The sequence below is a fragment of the Tursiops truncatus genome, chromosome 20 (assembly GCF_011762595.2).
Source record: "Tursiops truncatus isolate mTurTru1 chromosome 20, mTurTru1.mat.Y, whole genome shotgun sequence".
Lineage (NCBI taxonomy): Eukaryota > Metazoa > Chordata > Mammalia > Artiodactyla > Delphinidae > Tursiops > Tursiops truncatus.
The window spans coordinates 56,297,824-56,321,375 of NC_047053.1; the positions used below are offsets into that span (position 1 = coordinate 56,297,824).

The 23,552-nt window shown below is 48.3% G+C and overlaps 1 long non-coding RNA gene across 1 annotated transcript in view; it reads right to left on the reverse strand.

Moving 5' to 3' along the window:
• LOC141277407 (uncharacterized) overlaps positions 1-23,552 on the reverse strand; it is a 138,224-nt gene that overhangs the window by 68,876 nt on the left and 45,796 nt on the right. The gene's annotated exons all lie outside the window — the stretch shown is intronic.

A 23,552-nucleotide genomic window follows, 5' to 3' on the forward strand; every position in this document is an offset into this window, starting at 1 on the left:
AGAGGGGCAGGGAGCAGGGAAGGACACATGGTACCTTACCATCAGCTTCTAAGTCACAGCTGATGGTTGCCATCTGGAATGGTGGGGGGCCCATGTCACCAGATGGTTCTTCGAGAGAAGTTTGTAATCCACATTGCATAGAAAAGGTTCCCATTTTTAAACTTACTTGTTCAATTTACAGTTTTCATTCAAACTGAAAAAATGGCTGATTTTAATTATACAATCAGGACGTCCAGCGTGCAATTTCTGTTAGACTGGAATGGAGAACCCTACCCCAGCACCCCTGCACACACGGCTGTGATGCTTGTCAACAGCCTTTACAGAGCTACAAACCAGGGACGTTTGTTTCCTGTCCAATTGACAACCATTGAGTTTGTAAGTCTAATAATAATATTTGTGGTAACCAGTATGAATTAAGTCTCATGCTAAGAACTTCACATATGTCATCTCATCTCATCTTTACCACTCCTCTGCAATTTACATATATCTCATTACCCACATCTTCCAGATGAAAACACAGGGTTCAAAAATGTTGTCAGAAATACTGTATGATACCACTTATATGTAGAATCTAAAAAATACAACAAACTAGTGAATATGATAAAAAAAGAAGCAGGGCTTCCCTGGTGGCGCAGTGGTTGAGAGTCCACCTGCCGATGCAGGGGACGTGGGTTCGTGCCCCGGTCCGGGAAGATCCCACATGCCACGGAGCGGCTGGGCCGCTGAGCCTGTGCGTCCGGAGCCTGTGCGTCCGGAGCCTGTGCTCCACAACGGGAGAGGCCACAACAGTGAGAGGCCCACATACCGCAAAAACAAACAAACAAAAAAAGAAGCAGACTCAGAGATACAGAGAACAAACTAGTGGTTATTAGTGGGGAGGAGGAAGGAGGGAGGGGCAATATAGGGGTAGGAGATTAAGAGGTACGAATTATTAGGTATAAAATAAGCTACAAGGATATATTGTACAACAAAGGGAATATAGCCAATATTTTATAATAACTATAAATGGAGTATAACCTTTAAAAATTGTGAATCACTATTTAGGACTCCTGTAACTTATATAGTATTGTACAGCAACTGTACTTCAGTTTTTAAAAACTTTAAGTCACAAGCTAGAAGACAGTAGAGCTAAGAACTCAACCCAAGCCTCTCTGACCCCCAAATTAAGCTTTTTCTACCAAAACTAGAAGACTTTCCCCTGCACAACTCTGAGATCCTAGGCACACAAACCAGAAACCCACTGGGAAAAGCTTTTCTTCCAAGTCAGCTACCTGTGATAACCTCAGGTTAACATTTTGCAGTACAGGCTGGTCAACAACCATCCAAACGCTATGCTTCCTAAAAGCACCACGGACGCCTTTAGAACAGCAAACAGGAAAAGAGATAAGCAAAGCAAAGAAAAGCATAGGACTGCCTGTACTCGGAAGTGGGCAGGCTGGTGGAAAAACAGAGTCTGCTGAAAATTAATAGGAAGGCAGAGACTCCGCTGAAGAAATGTTCAGAGGTGCCTCCGTTCCCCCCTTTTTTTTTCTTCAATACCCGATGTACAGAGAAAATGTCATTTTTAAAGAGTAGCTTAAGAAAATGGGTTCCCCTTGCTGGAACTGAAAGGATAACATTAAGTAAGTAGATTGTATCCCTCCCTAGGCATGCTTTCCAAGCCCTAAGTATTAATACTTGCTTCTCTGCATCGTAATTCACCTCGGCCTTTCTGGATGTTTCAGCCATCCCTCTCGGCACAAACAGCTCTCAGACTCCCTGCACACACACCTCATCCAGTACTTTTATTCCAATATAGGAATAAAGTCCAACCAGACTTTGCAAAGGAGAAAATCCGCGGTTATGTATTTCCATACGCGATGTTCGTCACTAGATTTATTGCCAGCCCTTGAATCATCCCTGATTCCCCCGTCTCAAGCTCCGTCACACGTTCCTCCAAATGTTTCCATCATTACTTCTAAAGTTATAACGATAAATTATAAAGTGTGTCCTTTCAGGAGACTTAGAGCTAAGAGACCTTTCTACACGGAGCTTAGTAACAGAACTGCCCACTCAATATGTTTGGAACGGATTTCTGTTCCCCACCTTCCCACGAAACATCCCTGCCCCTGGATTTCTCCTTTTTGTAAATAGCACCCTCAACTGCCCCGTTGCTAAGGTCAAAACACCACCAGATCCCTTGAGTTCTAGAGTCTTCCGCCCCCCCGCTCTGGCTGATGCATCAGCAGGTCCTGTCAAGTCTAACCTCCAGAACCTCTGAATCCCACCCTTTGACCTCCGTCTCCAAGGATGCCACGCCAAAGTGTGCTGCGTCACCACTACCTGCACTGATACAAGCCCCTCCCACCCGGCGCCTCCGCGGCATCCCTCCCCTCTCCAATCTGTCCTTCTCAATTTCGCCCACCTAATCCTCGAAAGAGGCGAACCCAAGCCTGGCATTTTCTCCTGCCGTTCTGTGGCTTCTAGAATAAAATCTAAAATCCTGAGCGTTCCCCAGGAGGCCCTGCCTGCCCCGGCCCTGCTCCAGCCTCATCCCTCCCCACTTTCCCTTTCTCCGTCTATTCCAACCACCCTGGCTTGTTTTCTCTTCCTCAAATGTTGCAAACCCTTGACTGTCTCAAGGCCTTTACACAGCTGTTTCCTCTGCCTGGAATACTCATCTCCCAGGTTCTATCTGAATGGCTTGTTCTGACCCTTCAGGCCTCAGATCCAAATCCTCTAGCCCAGAGAGCCAGCCCACCCAGTTCAGAAGGTGGTCCTTGACAATGACACTCTCCCTGTCCCTTGCTTATGTCCCTTCTAGCACTTTCACGAAGGACAATTACTTTATGCATTTAGTCACTGACGCTCTTGTCTCCACTCTACCCCTAACACCCAGCATAGAGTCTGGGGCGTCACAGGGAACAAAAAACGAGTGTTGAACAAATAGAGCCCCAGGCACCGTCCAACAGCTGCCACGGAGGACACGCCAGAGTCACGGTGAGAGAAGCCATGTCACTGCCTTGTGTGTGAAAGCAAAGAGCCAGTTCAACTTATTAAAAAATATGCTTTCAGTTAACATCACAGAAGACATTTTCTAACCGATTACAATGAGCTGGGGAGCGAGATGCAAAGAAAATAAACACATTTAATTTAAAACAGATGGGAAGTGGTCCGTTCCCCCACGGGTGACTTGATGTGGGGCCCCTTAGAAGGTCTCCTCTTCTTTCCAACATTTTATGAGCGTAATTTTTACAGGCCAGAATGTGCTCGGGGTGGGGGCCGCATCCCCGCCCCTCGGCAGCCACTCGATGGCCCATTTCAGCTTGACGAGGAAAGGCTTAGCTGAGTCCTGTGGGCCACACTCGTTTGCCTATCTGCCTGGGTCCTATAAATGGTACCACACAGCTACAACTTCATAAACAAGCATTCCTGGCAGAGGGGAACCCTCCTCCATCCTTGAATAGGGCCCTAGAGACACGTACAATAGCATCTTTATTGAGTGTACATTTCCTTAATGTGCCAAGATATGCCTTGGGTGATCGGTTCAAATGTTACAACTTGCTAGCGAAGTTGGAGGTTTCTGATGATCAGACACAGAGCAGATGTTCTTCTCAGTTCAAGAATGTTGTTTTTCTTAAGAAACTGCCCGGCTACTCACAACCGTGCCGCACACAAGCCGCTGAAGTTGCATCTTTCGAGAAGGGGCAGAAGAACCACCATAAGTGAATAGAGGCTTCAGAGACCACAACTCCAGAAACCAAGTTCAAGCTCATCAGAGAAAAACCATACACTTTTGTTTTTATATGGTATGGAGAAAATTCCAGGTTCCTGTCCAAGCTCAGTGAGGACAGTTCCATACGTGGTGTTAACACAAGGCTCCCAGAGGGACACTGTTCTTTCTAAACCTTAATGTTCTCTTCTAATGATTCACCTCCAGGAGCCTGGGTTTCAGATTAAGTTTCTCTGGCTTTCAGGGAAGAACTTAAGCTCAGCAGCGATGTTACCGCTTAGTGCTTCTTCAGATGTGCTAACCACGAAAGGCAAAGGCAAAACCATGTCCTGTTTTCTGGGCCCTTAGCGCAGCTGGACACTCTTGACAAATCCCAGAGACAACATTGGTACAAACACGACCTTGACCTTCAGCCCCTGACTGACCCTGGGTACCACTGTGGGTCTGCAGTGGAGTGATCACACCCGCATCTCTCCCTTCCACGTAGTTAATTTTTTTTTTTTTTTTTTTTTGTGGTACGCGGGCCTCTCACTGTTGTGGCCTCTCCCGTTGCGGAGCACAGGCTCCGGACGTGCAGGCTCAGCGGCCATGGCTCACGGGCCCAGCCGCTCCACGGCATGTGGGATCTTCCCGGACTGGGGCACGAACCCATGTCCCCTGCATCGGCAGGCAGACTCTCAACCACTGTGCCACCAGGGAAGCCCACGTAGTTAATATTTTTAATCTACTGTCTTTTATTCCCTTCTCCCTATACCCAATACTTTGTCCTCTACCCATCCACCCTTCCATGCATCAATATGAACTGAGCGACTACCTCTTGCCAGATACAGTGCCACATGCTCGGAGACACTGGTGAACAGACAGAGGCTAGGACCTCATGGAACGTAAAATCTAACAGTGGAGACAGACATGAAGATGGATCATTGACTGCACGCTTGGTCAGTACTAGAATGGAGGTGCTTGAAAGGGGCTGGGGACCAGAGGGAGGGCAGGTCTACATCGATGGCTGGGACAATTCGCGGACGTGGCAATGAGGAGTCCCCAGTAGGGTGGGAGTACAACGGAGGGAAAGGGGGAAAGGGTTACACTCCCAGCAGAGTGAGAAACGCAAGCTGGGTCACGCAAGCCTGAGGGCCCTGGGGTGTTCCAGCACTCGGGGGAGCGGGGAGGGGATGAAGTGAGGAGGGGTCAAATCAGGAAGAACCTTTGTGGATCCCGCCAAGAGGGATGACTTGGAAGTTTGAGAGTCACTGAAGAACTGTGTTCAATACTCCCCCCAAATACTCTCTTTTTAATTGATATAATGGGAAATGGGGAAAACTGAAAGAGAGAACACAGTTGGACGTGCAGTATATTAATCCTACCCCATAAAAATGAAATGCTAGACCTTAGTGTAGCCTGACCTCCTGTGTTTCATCCCTGTAAGAACTATTTTCTTGCATTCATTCATTCGTATGCATACACACACGCACACATATACCTGTTCTCCAATCGTCCTGCTACTTGGGGGATACTGTCACCCTTCTCTCATTCTACTATATGCAAGAATAAGCTAACGGCATCAATTCAGTTTCTTTCCAGATCACATAACCTTTTGAAAGATTTGTTTGATGGGGACCATTTTTAAAGTCTTTATTGAATTTGTTACAATATTGCTTCTGTTTTATGTTTTTTGGTTTTTTGGCCACGAGGCATCTTAGCTCCCCGACCAGGGCAGGTGAAGCCTTAACCACTGGACCGCCGGGGAGGTCCCGTACATAATTTTTCATGAAGTTAAGTGTTCCAGTTCGCCTCCTTCCTCTTAATGACCACACGTCAGGCCACTTATTTAGGGGCAGTTGAATCCCTCAAAAGCGCCGCAGCTGGTGGTGGGGTTTCCGTGTAGAGCTCTCCGTGGGAGAAGGAAGGAGAACAAGAAGGAAGATCTGCCTGAAGCCCAGACCTCGCCTTACAGTCAGATGCTGCAGACGGGGCAAGGGGCCCTGACCACGGACAACAAGACAAAGGAAACAGGGAGCGACAAGGCTGCTGAGGAAGGCCCTTCTCCTGGTAAAACAGAACCACGAAAAGATGCCAAGGGTAAGGCCAGCTCAGGGATGCAGACCCGGCCCATCCTGGCTCATCTACAGGCATCCTTCCGTTTTGGGAAACGGGGCTCTGGGCCTGGAGGCTTCTGGGGCAAGGGCGGAGTTGATGTGATGGGACACAGCGAACAGGGCGGGAAATTAGGTTGTCAGACGCAAGTCTGCAGAGCTACTACTCGTCATGACTTAACGTCTGGCTCCCAAACTCTCATTTCCGTACTTAGGTAATATCCAGGGTTGGACCGAAGATGGCTGTGCCCGGTGAAACCAAAGGCCACACGGGCCAATTAGCTCAATAGCCACAGACTGTGTCCTGAGTCCCAGAGGGTCAGCCTCACCTTTTCAGGGAGAGAAATCGATTCTGGCCCAGGACCCAGCATCCCTTACCCCATTCGTTGCGTTTACTTCTGCAGAGTTGCGCTCTTCCACAGGGGCTCCGTCTCTAAGCCCACAGAGCACATACCTGAGCCCCGGGCACACCCCATCCGATAGAGAGCGGCCACCAGCCAATGAGGCGTCTCTTCAAGAATGGGGAACAATCACTTAGTGCCAACGGTAGATGTCAGAGGAGGGGCAGCAGTGACTAAGCTGCAGCACAGGATGGCACCTGAGCTGACGGGAAGCAGGTCTCCTTCCTTCTCCTTTCGTAACGTCTCTCTCCTGTTCCCTCTCCCTCTCTGCCTCACCTCTTACCCAAGGACTGACTTTTCTCTGCCTGTGGCTCTCGAAGTCCTGATGTACCAACACAGGCTTAACACAGGGAGGGGCCTGCACTCTCTGTGCCCAGAGCCGGGTAAGTCATCTTTGCATGTCCATCTCCTCTAGCCAAAGAAATCACCCCTTTGGTAAAGACATCCACAAAATGTTTCTGCTCTGAGTGTGCCTCATTGATAGAGGAGAGGAAAACAAGAGTGTATTTTTTAAGGTGCAAAGTTATCTTTTGGCTTCATTGACTAACTGGAAGATGCCACCCTTTCTGATCATTAACATGGAGCTATCACTTACTCCAAGTGCTAAACCAAGTGACAAATTCCAGTTGCCAGAGCAGGGGTTACAGAAATTCTCTTAATTACCCCCAGAGCCCTATTCACACAGAGTCAGAAAGGGTTCTTAGTTATGCAGACACTGCTCACGTTTTGCAAATCACTTTCTATTCCCTAAGTCTTCTTGGTTTCAGTCACATTGAGGCCAATGAAAACTGTGAAGACATGAACCAGATAAGGCAGAGCTCAGAAAATGGGTCTTTTGCAAAACCTGGTCCTACTCCACAGGACTGAAACTGGTACTTAAGAAGCACTGTGGGGAAGGCGAAGAGGAGAGAAGAAATGCAGCAAAAGTAGAAGGAGAGAAAGAGGAGACTCTTTATCTCGAAGCAAAGCAAGTGCAAATGCCAACAGAGTTCAGAATGAGCTGTCAACTTCAAAGGCACCAGAGACAGACGTCTGGCCTTCTCCTGTCTCCCAGCTCAGACGCCTTCTGAGGGTCTGCACATAAGCCCATAGCTTTCCCAGACACCTCCACACTGCTGTGTTGATTTTATCCTACTCTTCCAACCTGCCTAATTTATATTCCCCTCCAGCTCTGCTTAGAGATCAAAGCCTCCTTTGCTTTTTCACCTTAGTTTCATGCATCAACCGTGGGTACAAAGTCAGCTAAGTGACAAGGAATTTAGGGAGTGTGTAGGATACAAAAAGGGACTCGTTCTTTCATTCACTGAATATTTTTTGAGCACCCATTCTGCTCCAGGCACTGTCGCAGGTGCTGAAAATACCTGGGTGAATAAAACCAATAAAGATTATCCGAAACACTAAGGCAGAGAGTATGCAGCTACGGACCCTATTCCATTTTCCAGCTCATCTCCAGCCTCACAGAGCAGTGTGGGGAGAGGGTGGATTTGAACACCACTCCCATCCACTGATGGTCCCAACTGGGCCAAATAAAGGACCTCAGGAGAAGATCAGGGCTTGGTCCCTAAGCGACCAGTGTTTTGGAAGCTTTGGAAACTATCGTGGGAGCCTGCACCCACGTGAGCCTGTCTGTTTCTTATTTTCCTCCCACTTGAAAGTGATTAGGATTTTCTTCCATTTGGGGGGTTTTTACCCACTTCTGACCCTGAAAGGCTCAGGAAGTTACAAAGCAAGTTTTCCAACAGATGCTTTTTCAGCGTCCGGCACTCCTACACAGCTGCTAATTTGCCCTCCCTACATCTTGCAAGCCTGCCGCATACAAAAGAAGAGAGGCCGGATCCGGATGGCCCTCCTTGCCTGTGGAATGCCCAGCTCCAAAGCCAGGTTGGTTTTCGCTGCCTGGTTAGGTGCCCCTAAACCAATGGGGGTTCTGCCAGGAAAGAGGTCCCGGCAGGAGATGCCCAAAGACGGAAGATGTAGAGATCCGGCACGGTGGAGTGGTGGGGAGAGAGGCTGAGATTGAGAAATGGCTAAAAAGAAATGGGCTTTTGCTTGGAAATGTGCGGTTTCCACAGCAATTTTTGGAATCTCGGTGCAGAGAATAGCAGGGGTGACTGTATCTGAAGAATCCGCAGCCACTCCCCAACCGGCGAGTCACGTGTTGTATGAAATCTTGAACCACAGCCCTTGCGTATAACCTGTCTCTGCTCGAGGGTATCTGGGGAGACTTGGAAGATTGCAGATCAAAGGGAGAGTTTGCTCCAGTTTCTCGGAGTCGGGGAAACATCTTTCAGACCAATAGTGCACCTTCTGCCTGAACGTGCTCAAGACTACATGGCTTAGCAGAGCATGATTTGGTTTTCTCGGAAAAGAACAGATGGTTGAACGAGAAAGGAGAGCGGAGAGAGCGAAAGCTCAGAGAGGATGGAGGGTCCACCCCTTGCATGCTGTCTGGCTTCGTGCAACTCTTGCCAGATCTCAGTGCCATAGTTTTTCTTGGGCAAAATGGAGCTCATCGTCCTCAGATCCTCAAAGAATCACCAAGTTCGGAGAGATCTTAAAGGTCTGACCACTAAGAGCCTGACGCATAGTAGGGGCTGAAAAACTCTTTGATTCATCGCTGGAGACATAGAGGAAAGGAAACGGCATGTGAACGTGTGCCGGGATCCTGTACCGCATCCCTGCAAACGTAGATGGTGGTTCCACCTACGCTTCCATGTCACCAGCGATGGGACCATCTACTGAGATGGGCCACTCCGTCTTTGGCGGCTGTGGCTGTTAGCATTGTGTCCAAACCCCAATCCAAACCTGCCTGCCTGTAGCTTCCTTCATTGGTTCTAGTTCCACCCACTGGGGCTGGTCCGATGAGTCTGCTCCCTCTTCTACATGGCAGCCTTCAGGTATTTGAAAGTAACAGCCATGACCCCCATTGGATTAATTCTTCTTCAGTCTAATGATGCCCACCTCTTCCAGTCATGCCCCAAAGAACAAAGAGAGTTTTAGGGTTTTCGTTTTCCACACCATACTCATCACTCTCCTCTGAGTGAGCTACAGTTTGTCCAGGTGGCCTTGAGCTGAATTCGAGGATTCAGCTGTGATGGGACCAGGAAGGGAAAAGTGGGTCCAGCTCCTGTGTCTACTGATGCCGGGGGTGGCCTTGCTGGCATGTATGCTGGCTACACTCCACTCATCTAACCCCAGACCTGCATATATTTTTTAGACAGACACTCAGATAAGGGGGCTCAGAGGCAGAGAGCAACTCCTTCTTGGGTCTTCTCTGCCTCAGACAAAATTAGACACATCAGGCCCAATGGGTGATTTGCTATCCTGGTTAAGTCTGTTTAGGCCACCTTATTCCCCATCCCACGCCATGATCCCAACTTCCCATGAGTCAGTACTGAGGAAGAGGGGCATCCCCGTCCTTCCCCTTCTTACCAATTGCATCAGTATTAAGAGATCCTGAAATTATAACAAAGACATTGAATTTTTCCGTGCACGTGCTAACGCTGGTCAGTTTGCCAAGTATTCTCCAATACCTAGGGATAAACCTCATGAAGTAGGTGTGTATATCAGACAGAACAGCATTTGACCTGAAGAAATGAGAAGAAAAATGTCCACCAACACAAAGAAGAGTGTATTTTCCCCAAATGACAAGATGTCCAGAGGAAGGCCAGGAGGGCTAGTAGGTGGCCCCACGGTAGCGTCAGAGACCCAAGGCCATCATCACTGTCTGCCTGTCCTCATCCTCCCGAGATGGCTCTCTCCTTTGCTGGCTTTAAAAGTCAAAGGAGATGCTGACTATAACAGTAGGTGTCCGGCAAGCTGCAGCTGCTATAATTCGTTTAGAATTTTTGAGCATCTTCTACATGGCAGGCCCCATGTTAGGAGCTGGGGATTCAGAAAATAAGAACACAAACCTTGTTCTGAAAGAAATGCTAGCATTTCTCTAACACTAAAAATGCTCCCTCCACCCCCAGTTCAAAAGTTGTCAAATAGGGCTTCCCTGGTGGTGCAGTGGTTGAGAGTCCGCCTGCCGATGCAGGGGGCACGGGTTCGTGCCCCGGTCCGGGAAGATCCCACGTGCCGCGGAGCGGCTGGGCCCGTGAGCCATGGCCGCTGAGCCTGCACGTCCGGAGCCTGTGCTCCGCAACGGGAGAGGCCACAGCAGTGACAGGCCCGCGTACCACAAAAAAAAAAAAAAGTTGTCAAATAGCGATAAAGCTTTAATCCAATGAAATCTGACGTTTTGATATAAAGACTCAGAGTTTTCTTGGCTCAGAGAAGCCATGTCAAAAATAAAAAGTGCTGACTCCACTCAAGTGCTGTAATCCACAGCATTCTTATTTCCACCCTTAAAAGCCCCCTTGTTTGCTGCTAAATTATAGTCAGAGCAGCAAACTTAACTTTGGCTGTACATGTCTGAATCATCTGTAGGGCTTGTCCAGGGTCCCACCTGCCAAAACGCAGATGGATACGGCCTGGGGTGCACGCTTGCCTTGGAACTTTTTAAAGTCCCCAGGAGTTCCCAACACCCCCCCCCCCCCCACCCCGCAGGGATGAGAACCGCTGCTGTTGCCAAAGCTTGATCTTGTCCCAATGGTGTGAAAACGAAATTCCCCTTTAAGAGATGGGCAAAGACCGAAATAGACATTTGTCCAAAGAAGACATACAGATTGCCAGCAAACACATGAAAGGATGCTCAACATCACTAATTGTTAGAGAAATGCAAATCAAAGCTACAATGAGGTATCACCTCACACCAGTCAGAATGGCCATTATCAAAAAGTCTACAAACAGGGCTTCCCTGGTGGCGCAGTGGTTGGGAGTCCGCCTGCCGATGCAGGGGACGTGGGTTCGTGCCCCGGTCCGGGAGGGTCCCGCATGCCGCGGAGCGGCTGGGCATGTGGGCCATGGCCGCTGGCCCTGCGCATCCGGAGCCTGTGCTCCACGGCGGGAGAGGCCACAGCGGTGAGAGGCCCGCGTACCGCAGGAAAAAAAAAAAAAAGTCTACAAACAATAAATGCTGGAGAAGGTGTGGAGAAAAGGGAAGCCTCCTGCACTGTTGGTGGGAATGTAAATTGATACAGCCACTATGGAGAACAGTATGGAAGTTCCTTAAAAAACTAAAAATAGAACTACCATAGGACCCAGCAACCCCACTACTGGGCATATACCCCGAGAAAACCATAATTCAACAAGAGACATGGACCCCAATGTTCATTGCAGCACTATTTACAATAGCCAGGTCATGGAAGCAACCTAAATGCCCAACGACAGACGAATGGATAAAGAAGATGTGGCACGTATATACAATGGAATATTACTCAGCCACAACAAGGAATGAAATTGGGTTATTTGTAGTGAGGTGGATGGACCTAGAGTCTGTCATACAGAGCGAAGTAAGTCAGAAAGAGAAAAACACCATATGCTAACACATATACATGGAATCTAGAAAAATGGTTCTGAAGAACTTAGGGGCAGGATAGGAATAAAGATGCAGAGGTAGAGGATGGACTTGAGGACACAGGGAGGGGGAAGGGTAAGCTGGGACGAAGTGAGAGAGTGACATGGACATATATACACTACCAAACGTAAAATAGATAGCGAGTGGGAAGCAGCCGCATAGCACAGGGAGATCAGCTCGGTGGTTTGTGACCACCTAGAGGGGTGGGATAGGGAGGGTGGGAGGGAGGGAGACGCAAGAGGGAAGAGATATGGGGATATATGTATAGCTGACTCACTTTGTTGTACAGCAGAAACTAACACACCATTGTAAAGAAATTATACTCCAATAAAGATGTATACAAAAATAATAAAGCCTCCGACAAAGTGAAAAAAAAAAAAAGACGAGAGAGAGAAACTCCTGAAGACATAAGCCGAAGAGACACGGCCAGCGACAAAGCATTTTTCCATTTACTTTCAGCGAAGAGATTGAAATTCAACACATTTCACACCTTTTCAAGCCACCCTCCCAGGTCTGGACGGCGGCTACTTTTAGTAGGCAACCCGCCTCTGGCTGGGGAGTAGCGGGAGTAGTATTGAGACAAGATTAAGTTGCCCACGTATCCAAGAGGGCTGTTTTCTCATGTGGCTCGTTCAACATTTACTCGGCCACCTGCAGGTATCAAGCACCTACTATATGCCAAGTTTCATGCCAGGTGCTGGGTTTTCAAAGATCAGTACAACCCAGCCTCTGCCTTAAAGAGCTCAGAATCGAACGCCAAGATGCAAAGCTGCCCTTTCTGTACAAGAGAAGTGCTTTCAGGATTGAGGGCATGGAGCTAGTTTTGAGGTGATAAAGAATCATCTCTGAAATTTGCTCAGTCTTCTATGAATATCTGTATCTCTGTCCAGGGTTTAATCACTTCCGGAGAGCAGCCTCTTTCTAATTTCCCCCTCTGGTCCCCCAGCCACCATTCCCCTGCCCCCTCAGAAAATTACTACCACGGAGAGGGTCCTAAAAATTGCCAGGGTGCCACAATTTTTTCACAAGGAGAAAGAGCCACGTGAAGCCGCAGGCTCCCCTTCCCTAACCCCTTCTCATCCGCCGGGTCCTTCTCCCACACGAAGGGCGCACCCCACACCCCGGGAATGCGTCCTGTCCTCTTCTGCCTGCGGAATATTCCCTGATTGCAAATGCGGCAGGAATCCGATCCTCACTGGCTGAGGAGGCTTTGGCAAAGCCCAGGGAAGCTGGGTTCCTCTTTTTAAGATAACCACACAGCCAGTGGCAGCCCTTTGACACAGAGAGCGATGTTAAACCTGGGTTTGTAAAATTAAGGCTGGATTTGGTTTGCCTGGGTCCAAACAGGAACTTTGCCCCCCATAACATCACAGGCTTCTACAAAGACCTGAAACGCAACCTGAGAGGCAGCGCAGCTAGAAGGAAACCCTCAGCCCCTTTTATTTGTTTTACAGACATCTGCGGAGAGTCCACTATGGGGGAGATGCCAGGCTTTGCTAATCACCCACCACTGCATTCCCACCCACTAAAGACATCAGAATCCCACTAAAGTTGCAGTGATTTTTGGCAGACTCCAGAGAGGATCGTTCTGAGTCGTTGGTTTTTTTTAATACCGACTCTGGCATCCTGGAGAAGATGCTGTGTCACGCTTACTGCCTGCTCTTTTATCTTCATTCTGGTAGAAGAGCAATGCCTCCCCTCGGCCGCCGGAAGGATGCAGGAACCATGTCAGCAGACACCTCTCTTCACAACATCAGCTCCTAAAATCTGGGGCAAAGCCAGTGAGGAACACCAAGGGCACGGCTGGCCCAGCAGAGGAAAGCGTTGAAGACATGCTTTCTTCAACGTGTAGAGGCGTAGTCTTGCCGTGATCGACCCCCTCAGTGCCTACGTGTGGGAGGATAAATAACTGCCCAGCAGCGTTAGGAAGTTAGATTACACTCAGGCAGGGTTGCATCGCGCCTGTGAAAGTTAGCCAGCGTGGACACGAGTGACGGATGAACACGATGAGATCACTGACCCTAGGAGCTGGGTTCTTTTTTCTCTTCTCTCCTCTTCTCTTCTTTTTCCTCTCCTTTCCTTTCCTCTTCTCTTGTAGAAGGGAGCCTTGTATCTCCAAGCTGCTTCAAGTGCAGTCACACGTAAAGTCTAGAACAGGGACTGGATGACTTCTAGGTGCGTTGGGACCCTAGATTTTGTAATTGAATTTGCAGCCAGCCTGGGCTTGATTCCTTGAAGGCTCTGAACTTTTGAACATACTAAACAACACGCATTCCCCCCCCCAAAACAAAAACAAGACCTTGTCCTTCTTTACTTCTAATCCTTAACCTTTTTCGCTGATTCACAGAAGGCTTAATTTTTTAACATCAGCCTGTTTCTTTCTGAGCGGTAGGAAAGGCACAGACACCACGGTCCCCTCCTTTCTGGCACATGTCCTCTTTCAATCTAGGGTACACAGCTGCCTTTGCAGCTATGCTGATTAATTCAATTGTCTACTTGCTTTTCATCTTATTGCCATGATTCACGATGACACAGGGAGAATTTTATATTTTAGCGTTTCCCATCTCTCTTAAAGCAGGGATTCCCACACTACAGCTCTTGGGCCAAACCCGACCCTCCTGGTTTAAGTACATCAAGTTCTGTGAGGATGCAGACACACCCTCTCGTTTGCACATTTTCTACTGCGGCTCTGGGGCTACAACAGCAGAGTCGACTAAGTTAGTTACAACAGAGACTCCATGGCCCGAAAAGCTGGAAATATTCACTATCTGGCCCTTTGCAGAGAAAGCTGCCTGCTCTTTCTTAAGCCAAATTCCCCTTCACGATTTCTGACTAAGGAATTCTACCTATCTCCACTTTACAAAATTTTCCTTGAAGTCCAAAGTCCATGACTATGTCCATTGACCAGCAAAGGAAGTCAGGAAGGTATCCAGGTCTCACATCCAGACCTCGGTGCACGTGTGTGGGGGAGTCATGAATTCAGGAAAATTCCTGCGACACTCCCTCTCACCATCCGGGGAGCCGCACCTTTCTCTCTGATGCATACCTTTCCCCTGAAAGTAAAGAAATTCTCTTCCTGCCCTGAAGGGCAGCGGGCCTCCTCTTGCCGCCAGGTGTGCCAGCCTACCGGGGAGCCCTTGGGATGCGCAAAGGCTGGGACCCCCGCCCGGTGGAGGAGAGCACAGGCAGCTGACTGTTTACAATGGGGAAGCGAGACTGAAGCCCAAAGAAACGGGGTTGGTCCCATTTTTACGGAGTTTCAGGGGTGCCTTTTATTTGATGCTCTAGAAATGGATTTTCTTACTGTGTGTTAAACTTCCCCATCTGCTTTGCCATTGTGACTGTGGATATGTCCCTGGATAAAGATAAGAGTCCTCAGAAGCCCTCCCAACCCCAAGGTGGCAGGAAGGACAGGAGACCCGTGATGCTGATTGGTCTGGGCTGGGAGAGACTCGTCCTGGCGGGAAGCTGCACAGCCACTAACCCAGAGACAGAGCACTTCCCCCGTCCCCTGGGCGCCTGCAGGGGATTTGGGTCCTGAGGGTGACAGGTAAAGGAGGGAGGCAGGGTCATTGGGGAATGAGGGGGAGTGAAGAAGGGGACCCCTGCCCTCTGCCCCTGCATTCATGTCCCGAGCATCTCCCACATGCCAGGCTCGTACTGGGGCCTGGGCATAAACTGCGGGTGGGACGATGTCCCTGCTTGCGTGGGGTCCTCAGTCCACTCTCCCCATCGCCCTGCTCAGTCCACTGCCCGCGCCCTCACCAGCCGGCTCTGTGGTCCTCTGACCCCTTCCACCTGCCCTGCTGCAGCGCCTGTCCTGACGGTGGCACCTGCCCCCATGGCTTGGCCTGAGGCAGTCTCTACTCTGTCCACTCAGGGTGGTGGCTGTGAAGGCGGGGAACTCTGAGATGGTGTCATGGCGGCTGGCAGGTGTCTGTCCCTCAGGCTCCGTCATTCATTCGGCAAATGTCTCCGAGAGTCCCTACGATGTACCAGCGGGAGCAACTGGGTGGGTGGTGGTACCGCTTGCTGGAATAGGGTCAGCCATCCAGGCTGACCTGAGGACCCATACACCACTGTCTCCAGTTCCAAGACACAGATCTAGCAACAAACTGCTGAAACAGAGCTCATGCAAAAATAGCAAATAACAAGCTCCTACTATACAGTACAGGGAACGAAAGTCAGTATCTTGTGATAACCTAGGATGGAAAAGAATCTGAAAAAGAATAGGTATACGTGTATATCTATATACGTATATACAACGGAACCACCTTGCTGTCCACTTGAAACTATCACATTGTAAATCAACTCTACTTCAATTAAAGAAGTGAACTGAAGACAAAAACAGAAAGCAGCAAGTAGCCTGTCCGTCTATGATGGTGTTACATCAGGGAATTTCAAACAATCTAACCCTTTATAAGCGCGCCTGGGTCTCACATTATCCACATCCCCAAGAAACCAAAGAAAGCAGAAAAAAAAGAAAAATCCAAAGACTTGCTCCCAGTTTTGTTTTGTTTTGTTCCTATTTCTTGCTGACTGGAACTAAATGTTGCCACATGCTCAGAAAACGTCCAACATTTGCATGCTGGGTTTTTTTTTTTTTTCTTATTTAGTTTTATCTGGTCAACTCACAGAGCCTTCAGCTATGAAACCCTATAATCTGCACTTCGTGACTGGCCGTATAATTGAGCGATTGCAGTCACGGCTGAGGGCTGCTGTGTGGACGGTAGTCTCTGGGGTTTTTTCCAAATGTTTTTCTGAATGCCGGGAAAGGGAACACGTGAGTGGAATCTCAGGGCCCCTGGTCCTGGAATCTGCGGACCTTCTTCCAGGAGTAATGAAGGTGAAGAAACAGCCTTGGAAAGCACAGTGAATCCAGCTTGGGAGCATTTCCCAGAGTGATCTTCTGTGGTTTGTTTTTTTAAATTAGAATCTTGGGAAAAGCTAAATCTGCCCAGAGCCTACTTGAGGGCTTAGAAGCGTCTCTTTAGAGCTCTGTGCCACAGACACCGCTGCTTGCAGAGCGCCGTCCATGCCTCAGGGCCTCAACACCAGCCCACGGTCTGCTATCTCAGCACAGAGCTGGGGAGTAGCATCCTCCGCTTTTCAGACGTGCGAGCAGGCTGGCTGCGGGTCAGCTTGTTGTACATCAGGCTGTACGTAACTTACGGTGACAGCTCTTGAGCCCAAGCCCGCGTGATGCTCAAGAAGATAAAGTCTCCCATTGCACCCTAAGTTTGTTGACCTGTGAGTAAAGTGCAGAGACGCTCCACAGCATGGCACCGTCTGTCCTTTCGTCCCTCTTCCCAGGGTTCTAGAACTGTCTGGGTGTCTCTAAGTCCAACATGTCCCAAACTCCAAACATCACACCCCCTCCAAAGTCTTTATTCCTTCCTCCTATATTCCCCGTCTCACTTAAAGCTGCCGTCTACTGTTATTAGAAAAGGAAATCTTGGGGAAGTCTTAACATCTCTCTCCCTCCTCTGTGTGTGTGTGTGTGTGTGTGTGTGTGTGTGACCCACTTCTCTTCCCTTCTAAGCATCTTTCGAATTAACTACATCCCTCATCTCCATCCTCTCTCCACTATCTTAGCTTTAACCCTCTCCATCTCTCCTCTACATTTGCAAGAGCCCCATAGCAACTCTCCTTGTCAGAACTATTTTTCTGAAACACAAGTGTGATTGTGGGTCCCCACTCCTCAAATTGCTCCCCTTTGCCTCTAAACAGTAGGAGCCAACATCCTTGGCGAGTCACACAGGGCCCTTCTTCATCCGCTCCAGCCTCATCTCCTGCTTCTTCCCACCCAGCTTCTTCGATTCCGCCCCCTCACATCCACCCTGCTCCGTGCACACTGACCCCTCTGCACCACCAAATGTCCTGGATGCCCACGCTCTTCTCTACGTTTACACAGAATCATCCTTCTGCCAGGACTGTCCTTCCTCTCCTTATCTTCTGGGGAACTCCAGCGTATCCTCAGGACTTAGCTGGAAAGTCACCTTCTCTGCGAAGCCTCCTCCCGACTCACAAGCAGGAACCGTGCCTCTATTTTCTCCGCTGTTACGATCTTTATCGCAATGAGTCGTGGTTCTCCGTTGTCTGTCTTGAGGACTCTGATTTCCCAAAGAGCATCAGTGATGTATTAACTGCCCCCGTGTCCTCCTACGCCCGGCCCCACGCCTGGTACTCAGTGGCTACTCATTCAATGTCTGGCAAAGAAGAGGATGAATGAGAAAAAGAAAAACATGGCCCCCAGGCTTTGGAAAATCAGGTGTGGTTTTGCACTAAGGGGATAGCTGTTACCAGGCACTGGAGAAGATGCTGATGAAAGCACAAGGAGACTCAGAGGTCAATGTGCCCGTGACGGAGGGGGTGCACGTGGGGGTGTTTGAAAGCTCCAAGAGCTACAACTGGACGTCAGCAGGCTCCCCTGCAACCGGCCGGCAGCTTCCTTAAGCAGCATCGTGTGTTTTGTGTAACTGAGGCAGTTCTACCCATCTTGTAAATCAGAGTCTGAAAATGGCCACGTTGCGGCAATCTTGCAAGGAAACAGGAGGAAGGCTTTGTTGGGAGGCCTTCCGCTGTCAGGCTGGGCAAATCGTTTCCCAGGTCCCATTTCATTTCAGCATGAAAATATTGCACACCTGTTGGCGACCTGGCCTTTTGCTCTCCACTCTGATGAAAGTTTTTAAGTAGTAGATATTCTCTCTCCACTGAGGAGACCTCAGTCTGCTTGGAAAAGCCAGCATATATCCCTGGAATTATTAGAAGTCCCAAGACTGTATCAGATCAGTGGAAGACCGTATAAAATGAGTTGGGAGTAAAGAGGCACCTAGAGAATGGACAGATGGATGGACGGGTGGATGGATGGATGGGTGAATGGATAGATGGTTGGGTGGGTACATCGGTGAATGGGTAGACGGATGGACAACTGAATATTCTCTGGACCGAGAATTGCTTTAAGTTCATCAGATACGTGAGAAAATTTTAGTGCTTCAAGGTGCCAGTCTTTCAACACTCCAAGTAACACAACGATTTAGCCCAATTTAAAATAGTCTATATTACTTTAAGGAGTGACACTGATGAGTGTGAGATGTGAGCATTTTTGGAAAGTTGCAGGTATGGACGTTTTTTTGGTCCCCAAATGACACCTACTTTGTCTGCAGAAAATGCTAGTCCTGGCAGGAAGTCCCAGAAGCTCATCACCACTTAGGAATGAAAATAAGCAACAAACAGGAAACCACGATTATTTTTTACTGCAAGTCAGCCAAACTCCCACACCTGTGCTTTGCATTTCCTCTGTTGGGTGTCATCAAGTGCAGCAAGAAAATGACACTTGCCTGCTCCCTTTCTCCCGAGAAGCTGTCTTACCATCGCCCTGCTGGGTTCAGAGAGTGTGAGGGAATGCAGGGGAGCACAGCTGGGGACAGTACGGGGGAAAATGCTCCATCCTCCAGCCACGATTCCTCAAGAGAGTCATTTTGCAACTCTCCCTCCCAGGGAGGCGTGTAGCTCCTTAGCAACGGCTATGCTTCTGAGTACGAGGTAGCATTTGATAAACCGGCCCCTCCCACCGACAACATGAAAATTATTCTGGAATGAAATGATTTGGAAGAAAACGATCGACCCTGACAGCCACGGGCTGTGCTCCATGTTTCTTGCTCACCAGGACAGGGAACATTTGCCTTCGAACGATTACCTTGCCCACGATTCCTTCAGTCAATGTACTTTATCCCAGGAAGTCTCTTCCTGAGAGCGATTGAAACGTGAATACCTTTTCTAAGCTAGACTGCTCTTTCAACTCCATTTAAATTACTGTTTTCGTGCCTCGTCTTCCATAATGATGCACCTCGGGAGGCCAAACTGTCTCTGAGGTGCAGGACTTTAATGAGGATCTTCATCCAAGAGATATAATTTGACCCGACGGCCGCACAGCAGTCACCAGCTCAGCTGGGTCTTGTCCCCCCTTGCACTGAACTTCTCTTGCCCTCTTAAGAGGTCTTCTGCTTGGCTCTCTCCTGTCTTCTCATGGCCTGGGCCCCTGAGGTGTCTTTCTGCTTCGATCTGCCTGTGCAGTCTTCATATAGCAATAGCATCATATCTGAACCCTGACAGACAGATTGGAGAAATATCCTTCTTCATAGTCACAGGAGTAAAAAAATCATCATCAGGTTGTTCAGCTGAGAACAAAGTTGCTTTCTTTTCCTAATTCTAATTTTTTTATTGAAGTGGAGTTGATTTACAATGTTGTATTCGTTTCTGGTGTACAGCAACGTGTTCAGTTACACATATACATACACATGTGTATATTCCTTTTCATTATGGTTTATTACAAGATATTGAATATGGTTCCCCATGCTATACAGCAGGGCCTTGTTGTTTTTCTATTTTATATATAGTACTCTGTATCTGCTAATCCCAAACTCCTCATTTATCCCTCCCGCCTCTACCCCTCTGGTAACCGTAAGTTTGTTCTCTATGTCTGTGAGTCGTTTTCTCTTCATCAATAAGTTCATTTGTATCATTTTTTTTTAGATTCCACATGGTAAATGGATATCATATGATATTTGTCTTTCCCTGTCTGACTTACTGCACTTAGTATGATAATCTCTAGGTCCATCCATGTTGCTGCAAATGGCATTATTTCATTTTTTATGGCTGAGTAGTATTCCATTGTATATATGCACCACATCTTCTTTATCATCCATCTGTCGATGGACATTTAGGTGGCTTCCATGTCTTGGCTATTGTGAAATAGGACTGCTACGAACATAGGTGTGCATATATCTTTTCGATTAGAGTTTTGTCTGGATATACGCCCAGGAGTGGGATTGCTGGATCATATGGTAGCTCTATGTCTAGTTTTTCAAGGAACCTCTATACTGTCCTCCATAGTGGCTGTATCAACTTACATTCCTACCGACAGTGTAGGAGGGTTCCCTTTTCTCAGCACCCTCTCCAGAATGTGTTATTTGTAGACTTTTTAATGATGGCCATTCTGACTGGTGTGAGATGGTACGTCATTATAGCTCCAATTTGCATTTCTCTAATAATTAACGACATTGAGCATCTTTTCCTGTGCCTATTGGCCATCTGTATGTCTTCTTTGGACACATGTCTATTTAGGTCTTCTGCCCTTACAACAGAGTTGCTTTCAAATGTAGTCGCTCTCTACCTCACACCCATTAGGATGGCTACTATTTTTTAAAAAAAAACACCAAAAACAGAAGATAACAAATGTTGGCAAAGATGTGGAGAAACTGGAACCTTTGTGCACTTTTAGTGGGACAGTAAAATGGTACAGTGACTGTGAAAAATAGTATGGCAGTTCCTCAAAGAATTAAAAACAGAATTACCATATCATTCAGCAATTCCACTTCTGGGTATGTACCCCCAAAGAATTGAAAGCAGGGTCTTAGATGTTTGTACACCCATTTTCATAGTAGCATTACTCACCATAGCTAAAATGGGGAAGTGAGCAAGTGTCCATCAGTGGATGGATGGATAAGCAAAATGTAGTCTATAAATATAGTGGAATATTATTTAGTCTTAAAAAAGAAAGAAATTCTGACATATGCTATAACATGGACGAACCTTGAGGAAATTATGTTAATGAAATAAACCAGTCAAAAACAGACAAATACTATATGAGTTCACTTATATGATGGACCCAGATTAGTAAAAATCAGAGACAGAAAGTGACTGGTGGTAGCCAGGGGCTGGCGGGGGGAGGAATGGGGAGTCAGTGTTTAATGGCTTTAGGGTTTCAGCTTTTCAAGACGGAGATAATTCCGGAGACGGATGGTAGCGATGGTTACGCAACAGGGTAAATGTATTTAATACTACTGAGCTGTACGCTTATAATGGTTAATGCAGTAGATGTTGTATTTTATCACACTTAAAATTTTTTTAAATTCTTTATACAACGTGTGCCTGAGGTTATGCACATATTGACGAATCTAGACCATTCTGACATTTTCCCAGGTACAAAAGAGTCTGAAAACTCTTCTAAGAGTTTCAGGAAAGCAAACTGGCGTTGCTTTCAGCGTAGGAAGGATCTTGTCCTGAACTTAAGCTGTGTTTCCCTGAGGACTCAGGTATGAGCAGGAATCACTGGAGGCCTCGATCATTGGGAAGCAAGAGGCCACTTCTGGCCCTGCAGGGGGAATCTGTCACTCAGAACAACCCCTCGTGGACTTAGGACTGAGTCCCGGGAAGAAAGGGGCTGCAAGTAAAATGATGGAAATATTATGGGATCGTGAGGGCCATGACAGTGATGGCCTGGTACCGAGACACGGTAACACCTCATAGCCACCAGCCCATTAGCAGCGCCCAAGGCTCCAGCGCTGGCAGTCTGAGCCCCCGGAACCCATAGCTAATTGGGAAGCAGGAAGAAGCAATGGCGACTCTGGACCAAAGTCAGTGCCCTCGGTGGAGATGCCAGTATTTTTAATCATGGGCCCCTCCCACAGCAGTGCTGTGGCCAAGTCCTTGGGTACAGCTCCACGGGCAGAAAATATCATCAAAGGAGCCAAGGCAGAAGGAAAAGAACGTGGCAGAGGCCAGGTGAAGCACAAAGATCTACTTATGGGCACATAGGAGGACACCCTGAGGACAGCCAGGAATAACGGGTGGGGATATAGAAGGGAGCCCTTCATCCTTCAACGACAAGCAAGGCACATCCAAAGTCAGCATCCGTTATTACTATTATTAATGTGAACCCATTCTGACCCCTGGGCAGGCTGGAGATACCATGAGTTGCATTAAGATTCTTAAATATATTTGCTAAGTGAAAAATTCTCACCAGGCTATGTGTATAGACGGGCATGTGGACATTTGGAGTATGAACTACCTGTCCTAGGATAGGAGCCCTAGGACACAACGCCGAGGTGGAGATACCTGTGACTAAGGCTCGCTGGTGAGTGCCCTTAGGAGCCGTGCTTGTAAAGCAGTGAGGGACATGGGACGGGGAGAGGGAGGCTCGAGCTTGGAGGCAGTTGCAACTGCAGCCTCAGTTCCCACCCCATGGGGGGTCCTGAAGCAGAGATGGTCCTTCTTTCTAGAAAGCTGAGTCTTTGGACTTCTGCATCAACCAGTCACTGGACGGGGCTACCGCGCAGGAGGACGTGCTTTGAGTAAGGATGCTCTGTTCAGTGAGGGGGGCGCTGGGGGCTCAACGCGAGCCAGGCAACCCTCGGGACATCTGTAGGAACAGCCTCTGGTCCTGAAGTGGGATCTCAGTGGCATATTTCATCAGCCACTACACTCCATTTCACGTAACTTCTTTTTACTGCCGTGCACCCCTAATCCTGAGTTGTTCTGAGAAGTAGAACACAAAGACCCAGCTGAGCCTTCCAGCCTCCCTCCCCCAAACTCACTTGAACTAGAAGAGGGAAATAACGGGGTAGAGGAGGAGGTATGAAGCAGAGACCTAACTTGTTGAGATTAGACTCTGGGAAGGAAAGGAGCCGGCACCAGCAACCCTTAGAGACCATCACAGCGTCTGCCTTTGGTGCCATCTGACCTGCCTTTCTTCATTCTTCCCCTCTTCTTCCTCTCTTCCCTGCTCATTCATGACGGAAGTCCTTCTCTTGTACGGATGGGCAAGACCCCAGTCTTCATGGAACTTCCTGTCTAGCCGGAGACACAGGTAAATAATTCCAGTAGGGTAATGAGAGGTTACTGCTCTTGCAGCACAGAAGGGTGCAGGGGAGGGGAATCCAGCACCAACATCAGGCAGGCCTGGAGCTGGGACGAGGTCAGGAAATGCGGGGTGAGCGTGCAGAAGGGGAGAGCTGGAGGGCTACTCACAAGCAGAAAGGACAGAGGCGCAAAGACGTCAGCTCACACCATTTATGAGCCCTCTACCTGAAGATTAGTGGGAT